Source organism: Sapajus apella, unplaced genomic scaffold (assembly GCF_009761245.1).
Source record: "Sapajus apella isolate SASKATOON/1434 unplaced genomic scaffold, GSC_monkey_1.0 scaffold63, whole genome shotgun sequence".
NCBI lineage: Eukaryota > Metazoa > Chordata > Mammalia > Primates > Cebidae > Sapajus > Sapajus apella.
In genome coordinates this window covers 10882347-10898175 of record NW_022437003.1, presented here as the reverse complement: position 1 = coordinate 10898175, position 15829 = coordinate 10882347, and the positions used below count along the sequence as shown (strand labels likewise).

General features: G+C 37.3%; 1 protein-coding gene and 1 pseudogene across 4 annotated transcripts in view; both read left to right on the top strand.

Moving 5' to 3' along the window:
- LOC116529804 overlaps positions 1 to 10270 on the top strand; it is a 42498-nt pseudogene extending 32228 nt beyond the window's left edge.
- Positions 1 to 15829, top strand: part of RNF182 (ring finger protein 182) — a 46496-nt gene that overhangs the window by 10328 nt on the left and 20339 nt on the right. The window lies entirely within an intron of this gene.

The window sequence follows — 15829 nt, the reverse complement described above, 5'->3', positions numbered from 1 at the left end:
TTGGCTGGGATTATAGGTATGAGCCACTGCACCTGGCCAGTTTTAGAATACTCTTAGCAGTTACCTCATCAAATAGTATTTCTTCTGGTCTGATCACTTTCTTCCTCTCCTAGAAGTACAATTTTATATCCCTTAGACCCTTTCAACCTGTTCTGTTTGACTCCTAAACTCTTTTTCCTATTTTCCATTGTATTTTTTTCCCTCTTTATGTTAGCTTGGAAATTTTCTAATGACCTATCTTTCTATTAAATAATCTCATCTTTTTTTTTTTCCTGAGATGGAATCTTGCTCTTGTTGCCTGGGCTGAACTGCAGTGGCGCAATCTCGGCTTACTGCAACCTCTGCCTCTTGAGTTCGAGTGATTCTCCTGCCCCAGCCTCCTGAGTACCTGCGATTACAGGTGTGCACCACCACACCCAGCTAATTTTTGTATTTTTAGTAGAGATGGGGTTTCACCATTTTGGCCAGGCTGGTCTTGAACTTCTGACCTTGTCATCCACCCACCTCAGCCTCCCAAAGTGCTGGGATTATAGGCATGAGCCACTGCTCCTGGCCAATGTTCTCATCTTCTATTGAGTTATTTTCATTTTATTTTGTTAGAGCTTTATGGAAATATAACTTATACAACATAAAATTCACCCATTGTAGGTGTAGCATTCAATGGTGTTCTTAAATTCACAGAGTTCTGCAACCATTACCCCAATCCACTTTCAGAACATTTTTTTGGCCTCCAAGGTTCTCCTGCATTCATCTGCAATGATCTCTGCTCCTGCTTTTAAGTTTAGGCAACTATTGTTTTCATAAATTTGCCTTTTCTACTGATTTAACATGAATTGAGTCATAAAATATGTAGTGTCCTGCTTATGGTTCTTTCACTTAACACAATGTTTGTGAGGCTTATGAAGCTTTCCATATTGGAGTATAGATTGATATTTCTTTTTGTTGCTGAATAGTTTTATATGGATATACCACAGTCTGTTTATCCATTCATCAGTTAATGAAAATTATCTTGTTATTGGTTACTATAAATAATACTGCCATGAAAACTCACTGAAGTTTTAGTGTAGATATGTATTTTTATTTTCTCTTGGGTAATTCCTAGGAGTGAAATTGCTGGATTTTATGGCCATAGTGGAGTACTATGAATTATACTTCCATTAAAATTCATGTAAATCTTTGTGTGAACATGTATTTTAATTTTCTCTTGGATAATTCCTAGGAGTGGAATTGCTGAGTCGTATGGTAGAAGTACTTAACTCTGTAAGAAACCGCTAAACTACTTTCCAAAGTAGCTATAACATTTTACATTCCCACCAGTGTTGTATGAATGTTCTAGTTTCTTTACATCCTTGTCAACAGTTGTTTATTACAGCCATTCTAGTGGGTATGTAGATTGTAATTTGTGATCTAATTTGCATTTTTCTAAAAACTAGTGATGTTGAGTACCTTTTTATGTGCTTCTTAGCCACTTACAAGTTTTGTTTGATTGAATATTCAGGTCGTTTGCCAATTTTTAAATTAAATTGTATTCTTATTGACGTTTAATAGTATTTTATATATTCTGGCTCCAAAATTTGCAAATGTTTTTCCCAGTCCATGGCTAGTCTTATTTTCTTAATGGTGTTTTCTTTTGAAGTACAAAAGCTTTTTAATTTTAATGTATTCCAATTTATTAATATATTCTTCTATGGCATGCCCTTAGTGTTGTATGTAACAACTTGTTTTCTAATCTGAGGTTACAAGATTTTACATATCTTTTTCTAGAAATTTTACAGGTTTTGCTATTACATTTATATCCGTAATCTATTTAGAGTTAGTTTTTGTGTATAGTATAAGTTTACTTATCTATCTTTATTTATTTATTGGCATATGTATATCAAATAATTTTCCTGCAGCATTTGTTGAAGACTACCATGTCCTTATTGAATTGTCTTAGCATCTTTATTAAAAATAAATAGACAGTAAATGCAAGTGTTTCTGGGCTTTCAGTTCTGTTCTATCTACCTACCTATCTGTCCATCCATCCTTACCCTATTATGCTGTACTCTTATATTAAAATTTGAAATTTGGTAGTATAAATCTTCTAATTTAGTTTTTTTTCAAAACTGTTTTGGCTATTTTAGGCTCTACACATTCCCATATGGATTTTAAGGTAAGTTTGCCAATTTCTACCAACCCGTACTCTGCACCTAGAGGAATTTTAATATTGTGTTAAATCTGTAGGCTAATTTGGGGAGAGTTGACATTTTAACATTGAGTTTTCCAATTCATAAATATGGAATATCTCTATGTTTATTTAGATCTTCTTTAATTTTCTCACTATTATTTTGTCCTTTTCAGTGTATAAGTCTTATACTTCTTTTGTTAAACATATTCATAAGGATTTTTTTCCTGCTATTATGAATGAAATTGCTTTAATTTTATTTCTGGATTGTTTGTTGCTGGTATACAGCATGTTAGCTAATTTATTCCTAGTGTGTATAAATAAAATTGCTTCCTATGTTTGTTCTTGTTTCTTACAACCTTGCTAAATTAATTCATTAGTTCTTAGACTTATTTGTGGGTTCCCTATTCTACACATACAGGATAACATAATCTGCGAATAAAGTTCAACTTTTTTTTCTACGTGCCACTGTAGTAAGGAACCAATATTATGATGAACTATAATGACCTTAAGTGTGTTTGATGGGCCTTGATTTTGAATTAATATAAACTCACACTGAGCTTATAACATTTTAAAATAAAATAGCATAAAATAAAATTTTAAAAAATGTCTTTATGCATATATATGTATATATATTACACTGAAGAAATAAAAAGGGAAATCAATTGCTTTCTAGGAATATGGGAAAGAAAATCTTACCTTATCCTTTGTCTTTTCTGAAACTCTTATTTGGTAGATTAGTAGATACAAATAGCCCTGATAGAACTATAATTAGTTACACTCAGGGAATACTAATGGCTACCTTACAAGTATCTAAATGCCGAAAGTAGTTTCTAAACTATAAAGTACTATTAATATATACTTTTATTCATGTAAATAAGAAAATATATTTGATAACATGTATATCAAAACCCTTGTTAAAAATAAAATGCTGTACAGTGTAAGGTGTTATTATCATGTGCATAGAGCTTGTTCCTGCTTTTTTTTTTTTTTTTTTTTTGAAATAGAGTCTCACCGTGTTGTCCAGGTTGTTCTTGGGCTCAGGTGATCCTCTTACCTCAGCCTCCTGAAGTGAGGGATTACAGGCCTGAGCCACTGTGCCTGGCTGAAATCCATGGTTTTTAGATGGAGATATATAAATAGGAACTTTTTTTTTTTTTAACAGTAAATCCTGTATGCTAAAGAGTAAGTGAATATTGAGATGGTAATAGAACTTTGTACTATTGGTACTTATCTTACTGCCTTGTAACTGTATATTTTGCATACATGCCTGTCCCCATCTGTGAATTGCAAATTTTTTGAGGAAGGTGACAATGTCTTGCTCATTGTTAGTACCATTGTATGGTACCTAGAACATGGGAAGTATTCAATAAATGTTTGCTAAGTGAATAATGTTAAAGTTTTGTAGCTGACACTTGTTAAAAATGATAAGACATATTTTATTCAGTACTACTTCAGTAAGGGAGAGAACTCAGTGTTATCAGAGCTTAACTGAACAAAAGACAGAAGGCCTTTAATGTTGGGATGTGCTAAACAAAAGGTACTAAAAGACATTAAGGGGGATTTGTATGTGTAGTTAGGCAATGTGGGTTTATTAATGTGGTGTTTATCTGGAGGAGAAACAAACTTCTTTTATCTTTAGGACAGGAAATATACTTTTGCAAATTGATTATGTCTTCAGGACAGGACTTAATCCTTTCAGTTTTGCAATTTGGAATAAGATGCCCACCACAAGAACTGGGTAACAGGAGTGGTATCTCTCTGGATGTTACGTTCCAAAGAGGTGGCTCCCAGGTCCTTGAGGAGTTGTTTCTGGGTGGTAGGGAATATACATTTCAAAGGTACAAGGAAAAGACTTACAATGCAAGCTTTTATGAGTAAATGCTTAGCCAGCGTTGTAGCTAACGTCTGTAATCCCAGCACTTAGAGAGGCCTAGGTGGGCAAATCATGAGGCCAGGAGTTTGATACCAGCCTGGCCAACATGGTGAAACCCCATCTCTACTAAAAATACAAAAAATTAGCTGGGTATAGTGGCAGGCACCTGTAATCTCAGCTACTTGGGAGGCTAAGGCAGGAGAATCGCTTGAACCTGGGTGGAGGAGGTTGCAGTGAGGTGAGATGCACTCCACACTTAAGCCTGGGGGGAAGAGAGAAACCCAATAAAAAAAAAAAAAAAAAAAACTCAAAAAAAAAATAGTAAATGCTCTAGAAAAGGAAGGTCAGGGACCTATTAGTTGTTGGCTAGAACCAACAGTAAGTTATTTTGGCTTAAGAAATAATTTGAGAGAGCTCTGAGCTTTCTCAGGTAGGCATGTTAAGGGGATGGTGTTGTCATCCTAGGGACATGGCCTTGAGCTGATAGAACCTGAGCTAGTGTTTGTTGAAATGTCTTAGTGTGGAGGGCTGATGAAACGGGTTGTGCTAAAAGTTGCAGTTTGTGTAGGCCAAAGTTGAGGCCTGGTTGAAAAGAGGGCTCAGAAAAGCCTGACTAAAGTTTGGTCAAGGAGAGGGTCTTTGTCAATAATGCAGGGCAAGGAAAGGTTTCATCCTAAATTTGTGGATGGAAATTTAGGATGAAACCAGAAATGTGGTGGAAATCAGGCATATCTATCAGAATTTAATGTGCAGCACTGGCTGATGGAGAAAGAGCTAATGTTTAGCTAACCGGGTGTGCTATATCTGTTATTTTTACTTAATCCTTTCAGTATACCTGTGAGGTCAGTACTGTCTTTGTGTTACAATCAAGCGACAGACGCACAGATGTTTTAAATAACATGTTCGGGGTCATATAGTTACTGATCAGTGGAGTTGGGATTCCAACACTGATTTTTTTTACTTCAAATCACTCTGATCATCAGTATGTATTTTAATATTTTTATATAGCAATTTGCTTTCCTTAGAAGTGATTTACATTTATAACAGTTAAGATTGCTAAACTGCTTAGTAAGTGGCTGATCCTAAGAAGAACATTTAGCTGGGCTTAATAAAATCTGAGGAGTGAGAACATAAGAGTGTTACTAGAGCTTTACTTTCTTAGGGTGGAAATGCCCTCAGTTGTCACTTGAATTCCTGCTAACACCCCAAAATACATATGGAAAGATTGCTCTTAATTATAGAGCCCCATAATGTTGGAGCTGGAAAGTCTTTAGCCATCAAGCCCAGAATCTTAATTTCTCAGATGAAAACACTATGACCCAGAAAGGTTAAGTGATTTACCCAAGTGATTTACTCAAGATCTCTGGGCCAGTGCATTAGAGAGAGCTGGGATTGATTTAGCCAAAAATTATTGTGGCCCACTTTGGGGATTTACCCTCAGATGTTATCATCACAAAATGTACCTATCAAATGTGAAACTGCCATTGTGTTGTCAGTGCTTTCTTTTAGCAAATAACCTTAAAAGTTGGAATTGCCTTTGTGGAGAGATGATGGTAACTCAGCAGTGCCTCTCAGAGCCCAGTCAGGAGATTTTGCAGAGCTTTCTGTTTTAAACACTTCTGTCTGAAGTGTTTAGTATGACACTACAGGTTAGGCAAAAATATAGTGACAACAACATGGCAACAACAAAACAACCAACGTGGATAAGCAGATGAACCTTAAAAAAATGTTTTGTCACTATGTGTTTTAACACTTTCAAAGATTGACATAGACCTCTTCCCTTATGTTAAGACCTATTAGTTTATGCTGTTTTTAGCATTAAACAGTAAAATATTTATTCCCTTGTTGTTATATTCTCTCTATTACTGCTATGCCTTAATTTCATCTTGACTGTTTTCCTCTGCCTTTTTGGCATTGCATTCACTCTGATTACACCAGTGGATCTGTTACCAGAAAGGGGTTTCCAAACCAGACCTCATGAGAGGGTTCATGGATCTTGTGCAAGAAAGAATTCGGGGCAAGTCCACAGCGTAAAGTGAAAACAAGTTCATTAAGACAGTAAGAAAATAAAAGGGTGGCTATTTCATAGAGAGACTAGGACATTCCTAGAAGCAAGAGGAGAAACATGTCTGCCTTAGGTACAATGCTTGTTTATATATAAGATAACAAAGCAAAAAGTTGTGGGTACATGTGCTCTGCTACAAAGGCTGTGACCAAGGATTGTTAGATTGTTAATCTTTGTGTATCTACTTTTGCAAGAATTTATATTATCTTTAAAGCAAAACTTTTTTTTTTTTTTTTTTTTGGTGAGATGGAGTGCCACTCTGTTGCTCAGGCTAGAGTGCAGTGGCACAATCTCGGCTCACTGCAACCTCTGCCTCCCAGATTGAAGCAATTCTCCTGCTTCAGCCTCCTGAGCAGCTGGGACTATAGGCATGCACACTACTACACCTGGCTAATTTTTGTATTTTTAGTAGAGATGGGGTTTCACTATGTTGGCCAGGCTGGTCTCTAACTCCTGACGTCAGGTGATCCACCTGCCTTCTCCTCTCAAAGTGTTGGGATTACAGACATGAGCCACCGTGCCTCACTGCAAAACTTAAACTAAGAATGCTTTTGGTCATAAGATATCAGGACATCAGGACATTTCCTGGGTCTGTTATTTCCTGGGTTTGCTAAGTTCAGTAAATTATTAACTTCTTCCCTTAACTGTAAATATTCTCATTAAAAATGTCTAATCTCCTGAGAATGCAGCCCAGTAGATCTCTGTTTCCTTTTACGCAGCCCTAATTCATGATTAAGCCATTCTGGTTTGAATGCCTCTGACACATTTTCCCTGCTTCCTTTTGTAGGGGGACCCTTAATCCTAAAGGTTGCAGAGGGATATAAATTCATCTTCTGTAGCTTCTTCAGGGTGAACGGGGGCAATGATATTCTTCTCTAACAATATTTAGGGTCTCATATTTAGAATTGGGAAGAGTTTAGTCAGAAAGTGTTAGTATGCTGAAGGTCATTCAAAACTCTTGAGTCGTGATGAAAGATAACATCGGGAAGATTAATAAGTGTTTAAGAAAACATTGAGTAAGCCTATCCTAAATTATTGTACAAAGAGTATGACAGCAGTATATTCTACAACTGTAAAGTGAAATAAGTAAAATTGTCTCAAGCAAACTAAGAAAGCTTTCTATGAACTGGGCAATTGTGGGAACCAAGATGCTATGGGGTCACTAGCTGATTTAAATATGCATCCAGAATTAGAATATTGATCCAGATTTTTAAGCTACCCATGCCTCTTGGTTTTTTTCTTTTTTCTTTTTTTTTTGAGCAGCAGCTGGAGATCACTGGTTGGTTCACAGGAATAAGCAGGGTCTAAATTGCGGAAAAAACTCAAAAACAATGGATGAGACTAGAAACTAATGCCAGGTGTACCATAGTTTGTGAAACATAATTTTTCTCTTTCCAGCACCTATTTTTATTAAAAACAAGCGATTTTAGGACCGATTTGTTTGCAAAATAAATTTTAGTCTTATTATATGTGCCCAGGTTATTTGTATAAAGTGAAACAAGAATAATTATTTGCCATATAGTCTCTTTTGGCTTTGATGGAACTGTGTTCCATAATCTAATATTAGATTAGACTTTTTAAAGCCTTGAGCCCAGTTATGGATTTATGTGTGCCTGAAAATAGATGTATGAGCTGATAAGTTTCTCTCCTCTGGAGGTCCCAAGATACTTGGGGCTCCTTGGCCTGTCAGAAAGTGACATTTCTTTACTCATCACAGGTCAGGAGTCCTGTACAAGGACTGCATAAACATGATACGAGGTCAGTTTTCCTTAGGGGCTTTAATTGGCTCTATAAGTGAATTTTGATTCTTTAAAGCAGTCTGTTTATATTTGAAAGCATATCAGTCATTCCAGTCAAAGCCTTGGTAAAATAACCAGTGTCTCCAATTGGGTCTTGTCACAAAAGAAAATAAATTCTTATTGGACTTATGTAAATAACTATATCACCATAAGTTAAAAATACTAACAAATAGTTTCCAAATTTGGGAGCAATCAGGTAGAGAGAAAGAAACATGCTCCAAATTTTGTTTACAGGGTATATTTTAGTCAATTGTTAAAAGCTGTAAATAGCTCAAAAGAAAAGTTTTCTTGACTCAAAAACAGAACAGAAAGGCAAAAAGTCTTAAATAGATTATTTTAGTCCTTTATTAGTTGTCTATGCGATTAATTCCTGCTTTGCTCAATATTTATGAATACATTAGTTTTCCAAGAGTCTTGGAAGTTTGCCTTCTGTTTTAATGGCATACATTTCAAAGTTGTCAAAGTCCTGCTTTATAAGAGTACTTGTCAGGGTCCTATAGCTTATTATAAACTGCCTTTTTAAGAGAATCAAAATAAGACAACAATTGCTTGTGGATGACAAGAAGTCTTAGGGCAGCTACAGTCAGAGACACAACAAGGAAATTTGGCTACCCTTGTGGTGCACAATAATTTAACATAACAGTTATTTCTGATAACATACCCTAAGTTATATCAGAATTATAGGAGTTTTGCGTAATTTTGGAACACATACCAATAACACATATAAATAACCCAAGGAAGGTCAGATGTCATTTTGAATTTGACAATACTTCCTGTATGATTTTAGCATACCAAATAAGTCAAATATGCCATTATTGGACTTCAGGGGATCTAATATCTAAAAGAATTAATCAAGTCAGGAAAGAATTTATAATTTGATTTTGGAAAATTTGTTAAATAGCAAAGGTTTAAAATACTTTGTTATAAAATAGAATCCCAGGTCACCATAAGCCATTTATTTGGCAAAATGATAACTTAAAGATTTAAAAAGGGCAAAAACCTTTACTCATTGATGGAAACCCTGTGCATGAAAAGGCAAGAGAAGACTGTGAAAGCCATTATCTGTAGGTTTCTTTGACTTCATGCTGGCCTTTGGTTGAAGAGAAAGGCCGGTTATAATAAAAAAATTATGGAAAAAGACACCTGCAAGAAAAAAGTGATTGAGGGAATTTGTATTCTGCAATAAAACCCAGAGTAAACTCTTAGATAAGATGATGACTTCCTTCTGGGAGAGGTGAATACAGGAAGAGTTAGCTTTCTAAGTAATGTTTCTTTTGTTTTTTTTTCCTGTAGTTTATTCAAAAGGCATAAAAACATCTTTTATCTTTTGATATTACATGAAAATCTTGTTCAAAAGAGAGAGCCAAATTTCACTTTTGCTTTAATGTACTATTAGTGTCAAATCCAATTTCTAATAAAATCATGTGAACAAAACCCTACTCACTCTTAATCAGATTGACCGTAAAGTAAGATTCTCATAAACCTTTTAGAACCATTTAAATTTTTTGTTGATGGCAAGTTACTTGCCTCTGGCTTTGCCAGTGTGATGAGAGCAGCTTTAGGATTCTTACAGTCTCTCAATATTTTGGCATCTTCAGCCTACTGAAACTGTGTCAAGAATGTCTTCCTTATTTCTGCATTGTCCACTGGATGCTTTAGTCATATTCAAACACCAGTTGTTCCCTCTGCTTCCAGACTTACCACATCTGTCAGAAACCTGACATGTGGGCATACTGCAGCGATCCTGAATAGAGTGGCCCCCTTGCTTCCAATTGTCTTGAAGCTGCCAGTCAGATCTCTGACGTTTGTCTGTACATGAAAAGGCAAGAGAAAGACTGTGAAAGCTGTCATCTGTTGGTTTCTTTGACTTCATTCTAACCTTTGGTTGAGGAGAAAGGCTGGTTATAGGAAAAAATTATGTAAAAAAGACACCTACAAGAAAAAAAGCGATTGAGGAATTTGTGTTATGCAGTAAAGTCCAGAGTAAACTCTTAGATAAAATGATGATGCCCTTTTAGAAGAGGTGAAGCTGGTATACTGATGATCCTTATCAGAAGTATCATGACTGAACAAACCTGAAATATACATCAGAAGTTTCACTTGTTTCTCATTTATTGAATATGTATCTTTGTGTACATGATATCTTCACAAAAATGGGTAGGTATAAAACTTGATGTAAATTGTACCAATGAATATGTAAACATACAGTGCCAACATTAAAGTTATAAAAGTTTCAAAATTTAAAAAAAATTTTATTAAAGAGTAGATCAGTGCTCTAAGAAAACCCTGCTGTGCGTTTTCCCAATATTCAATTTATAGAAAAACCAAACAGCACCCTTTTAACTTTAGTCAATTTGCTCACACACAGAATTTCTTTTCTTCTTCTTCTTCTTTTTTTTTTTTTTTTTGAGAATTCCTGTCTCACAGCATTTCTTTTACACAGTTAATTTTTCACAAACCTTCCACCATTTGCTCAAATTTTTAGCTTTATTCTATCTAACTTAAAAAATTATTCATCCTTCTGAACTAGGCAAGAAACTCCTCATATTCCCATGGCTTTTTTATAATCTTTTACCAAAAATACACTCTACTTTTCTTACATACCTTGCTCCAGTAGTCTAAATTACATATGTTACAATGTTAACTCTTAGCAACTTTTATTTTTGGTGAAAAACCTGGTGAGTGAGTGATTTTAACCTTGTATCAGAATGTAGAGCCCAGGACAAGGACAGAGCTAAATGTCTGATTCTTCCCAGCCTAGTCAGGGGACCAAACTAATTCCATGTCTCGAGGCCTTAACTGGAATTCGCTGTAAAGCATACATACAAGTCAAGTAATTATAAAAAATGTCATAGAAGCAGTGACCCTAACACATATACTAAGGACAGTCTTCAGCTTGCCTAATGTAAACTAAATGTCTAAAAGTCATGTGAACTAAATGGCATTGAAGTTTTAATTTTTCTGACAAAATATTTAGGTGCTTATTTTTCTTTTATCTTTTTCTTTCTTTTCTATTCTTTTTTTTTTTTTTTTTTTGAGACAGAGTCTTTTTCTGTTGCCCAGGGTGGACTGCAGTGGTGCACTCTCAGCTCACTGTAATCTCTGCTTCTTGGATTCAAGTGATTCTCCTGCCTCAGCCTCCTGATTAACTGGGACTACAGGTATGTGTCACCACACCTGGATAACTTTTGCATTTTTAGTAGAGACAGGGTTTCTCTATGTTGGTTAGTCCTGGCCTCAAGTGATCTGCCCACACAGCCTTCCAAAGTGCTGAGATTACAGGTATGAGCCACCATACCCGGCCACTTGTTTTTCAAGCTCTTTCATATGTAAACATCATACACACAACACATATAAATACACAGGCAGATAGAAGAATATCTATTAGTTATAAGATTTTTTTATTTGCCAGCTTTAAGTTTCTTAATTGGATTACTGGCTTCAGGCTGAAGCCCTTTGAGGAACAGGGCCAGGAAAGCATGCAGTTGCTAGGGCCTAATAAGCAGGCATAATTGGAAGGCAAAACAGATCCTCCAAAATTAAGAGTCCCATTTTTATACTGGATCCTTGATCCCTGAAAGAGGGAATTAGGCCATTCCCTATGGAGTCTTATCTCTCAGTGGGGGTGGGGACATTTCCATACCTTCCAGGTGGTCAAGAACACGATTCTCTGATCCCAGTTTGCAAACAGCAGAGTATTCCTTCCTCATAACTGCCATTAGCCATGCCTAAAAGTGCATGTCCTGCCTAGTTATTACACACCAATGCTAAAAGCTCTCATAATGCAAGTGATTTTTACCATTCATTTAACCAGTTTTCACAGAGAGGCCAGAAGTCTGACTGGTAGAAAATTCTTACTCTTTTGCTAGCATACCAGTTTTCTGAGTTTCCTTTTTGTGAGTGGCTTTGTTGGTCCTGCTTGTTGCCCCATAGCTGTGGGAGCCAAGCCATATGATGAAAGAAAATTATCTTTTCCATTTCATGGAAAAGCCTCTCAGTTTTGCAAGATGCCACCCGATAGGCTGTATGGGGGAAACAAATGAACATTTTCCATTTTGGCTGGAGCAAAATACACATGACAAACATAGACACTAGCCACCCCACTCTGCACCCAGCCTCAACCTGGCAAGGCTCACACTTGCCCCTTGGCCCCTGTCAACCTCTGTCATCTTTGATTCACTTAAAGTGGGGTGGAATGACCTCTAACCAGAAGTTTCAACGTCTGGTCTCTGAGCAAGATGGAAAAGCAGACATTTGCCCTGCATGACAGAAAAGATAGTAAAGGGAAAGAGGTAAAAGATAGTAAAGGGAGAGAGAGAGGAAAGGGAAGGGCAAACAGCATTGCCTGTGGTGGGGCAGGAGAGGCAAGGAGCTCAGGGAGGCCAGGGAAAGACCCTGGTGCTGTGCAGACTGTTTTCCTTTGGTTAATATCTCTCCAGTATCATCCCTTCATAGCTCATCACAGAATATGTTACTGGAAACGGGTCCCGGTCCAGACCCCAAGAGAGGGTTCTCGGATCTTGGACAGGAAAGAATTTGAGGCAAGTCCACAGAATAAAGTGAAAGCAAGTTCATTAAGAAAGTAAGGGAATAAAAGGGTGGCTACTCCACAGAGAGACCAGGTCATTCCTAAAAGCGAGAGGAGAAACATGTCCGCTTTAACTAGGCGCAATGCTTGTTTACATGTGAGATAACAAAGCAAAAAGTCATGGGGAGATGTGCTCTACTACAAGGGCTTGTGACAGAGAATTGTTAATCTTTGTGTAACTACTGTCTTTCACAAGAATCTGTATTATCTTTAAAGCAAAACTTCTTTTTTTTTTGGAGACGGAGTGTCACTACAAAACTTATTCTTAAACGAAGAATGCTTTTGTTCATAAAACAGGACATCAGGACACTTCTGGGTTTGTTAAGTCCTGGGTCTGTTTAGTAAACATTATTAATTTCTTCCTTTAACTGTTAATACCCTGTGACTATAAATACCTAGTCTCCTAGGAATGCCGCCCAGTAGGTCTCAGCCTCATTTTACCCAACCCCTATGCAATATGGAGTCACTCTAGTTTGAACACCTCTGACAGATCCTTTGGTGTGGAAACTGTGTGGCATTTCATTCCATTCTGTCACACAGTGGACAGGTGAGTTACTAGTGAAGATGCAGAACCAAGGAATTAGTACTGCCCTGGGTGTGTGTGACTACAGAGCAGGAAGTAAGTAGTAGAGCACTGTGTGAGGATGGGATTTGGGGAGCTGTCAGAGTAGTTATCATAGAAGTCAAGGACATGTAGGGAAGAGTGGAGGCAGAGTCCAGTGTTTTATATGCACGAGTCATGGAAGAGGCAATGTGAAGCCTCTGGCTTATTAGGTGGGGTAAGTCAGGGCCACTTAGAGAAAGGAATCTCTCCTTAGAAGAGCAAAGTTGACAATCAGGAGATTAGTCCTACTGTTAAAGAATATTAAGGGGTGGGAATGAGGAATATGGGAAGGTGTAGCTGCCCCTTCTCTGTATTCCTTAGCACTCTGTGGGTCCTGCTCATGCAGCAGTGACCATCAAGTGTGCTAATGACTGAGTTCCTTATTGGGCTCCCCCTCTAGACTGTACGTTTCTTGAAGGTGAGGCCATCACCAGCACCTAGCCCAGGGCTCATGCTGTACTAAACATTCAGTAGGCATTTGGTTAATGAATGAATATACGTGGTGGATGGGCAGGGGAAGAAACAAAGCATCCATGAGCACAGATGTTGGAAAGTAGAGAGAAAGCTTTGCTAATGATTTTATTTTTATCTTTTTATTATGGAAAAAGTTTAAACATTCAGAAGTGGAGAAAATGGTATAATGAATCATTTTTTCCCTTTTTACTTATCACTCAGCCTCAACAGTGATCAACATATGGCCAATCTTGCTTCATTTATCTACCCTCTCCCTGTTGGATTATTTTGAAACAAAGCCCAGATGTCATATTATTTAATCTGTGAAATCTCAGTATGTATCTTCAAAACAGTAAAAAGACTTGCCTTTAAATAATATAACCACAATGTCATTATCACACTAGAAAACAATTGCAGAGTAATTCCTTACTGTCATGAAATATTGGTATTCAAATTTCCCTTATTGTCTTGTAAGTTGCCCCTTTCCCCATCGGTCAGTTATAATTAGAGTCCAAACAAGGACTGCTCACATATTTAGCTAATAAATCTATTAGGCCCCTTTTAGTCTATAGCAAGCTTGTCCAGCCTGTGGTCTGCGGGTCACATGCAGCCAGGACAGCTTTAAATGTGGTTCAACACAAATCTATAAACTTTCTGAAAACACTATGAGATTTTAAAATTTTAATTGTAATTAAATTAAAAAAATTTTTTTTTAGTTCATTCATTGGCGATCGTTAGTGTTAGTGTATTTCCCAAGACAATTCTCCTTACAGTGTGGCACAGGAAACCGAAAGATTGGCCACCCTTGGTCTATAGGTTCACCCTTCTTTTTTTTCTTGGAATTTATTTATTGAACTAACTGGATCCTTTGTCCCATGGAATTTCCCACAATCTGAATTTTAACTAACTACATCCCCATGTATTCATTTTTCTGCCCCTCACGTTTCCTATAAACAGGTAATGAGAACCTGAGGTTTGATCGTATTTTCAGCTTTTTGGCAAGAAGGCCTATGAAGGTGAAGGGGCTGTGTGCTTCCTGCTGTGTGGCATCAGGAGGCACCTGCTGCCTTGCCCCTCCCTTTGTTGTGTGAAGCCCCATCAGTGAACACAGGAGTTGTGAGCCTGACCTGTGTGTCATCCACCTCCTTATCTGATGTTTGTGTTGTGATTTTGGCAGCCATTGATAATATTGTCAGGTTAGGGGTTAGTAAACTTTTTATGTAAAGGGCCAGACAGTAAGTAGTTTTGGCTTTGGGGGCCAATATGGTCTCTGTCATTGTAGTAGGAATGTAGCCTTCAACAGTATGTGCATGAATGGGCACAAGTACATGCCTATAAAATTTCATTTACCAGATTAGATATGACCTACTGGGAATTATCTGCCAACTCCTGATCTAGATTGATTATTTTACTAAGGATTACAAAATAATATAATTCTCACATTATTGGTTGAAATGCTTTTATAAGAAGAATTTTAGCTTATCAATTATTTGATTGCTTTCAAGGCATAACAGAAAGGAAACTGCACATAAAGAAAAGGCAGAATAAATTCTTGTGTCTTGGTTATTTGTTTTCAGAATGGGTTAGTTTCCTCACATCTTCCAAAGGAGTTCATTTTGTTTTTTTAAGTATCATCATGAAATTATAGCTTTTTGACATATTTGGTGTTTCAGACTTTCTAGACTTAGGCCCTGTGGGTACACGGGAGGAGCCCCATGGCTGGTGTTGGTTAACAGTTGCACAGCAACCATGGGGCCCATGATGCATTATGTGCTTCATGGCAGAATGGTTTTCATGTCTCGGTTGTACTCTTATTGTAAATTCTATGAGTGGTCTCTGTCTGCAGCTTTACAATCCATGATGGTACCATTTTAAAAAAGTGTTATTAGTCCAGGTGCAGTTTGGTGCATACCTGTAATCGCAGCACTTGGGAGGCCGAGGCAGGAGGATTGCTTGAGGCCAGGAGTTCAAGACCAGCCTGGGCAACATAGAAAGAACCCATCTCTATGCCCTTCCCAAAAATGTTTTATTAGGTATGAAAATACATGGTTTTCTGTAATCCCAGCACTTTGGGAGGCCGAGGCGGGTGGATCACAAGGTCAAGAGATCGAGACCATCCTGGTTAACATGGTGAAACCCCGTCTCTACTAAAACTACAAAAAATCAGCTGGGCATGGTGGCGTGTGCCTGTAGTCCCAGCTGCTCAGGAGGCTGAGGCAGGAGAATTGCTTGAACCCAGGAGGCGGAGGTTGCGGTGAGCCGAGATCATGCCATTGCACT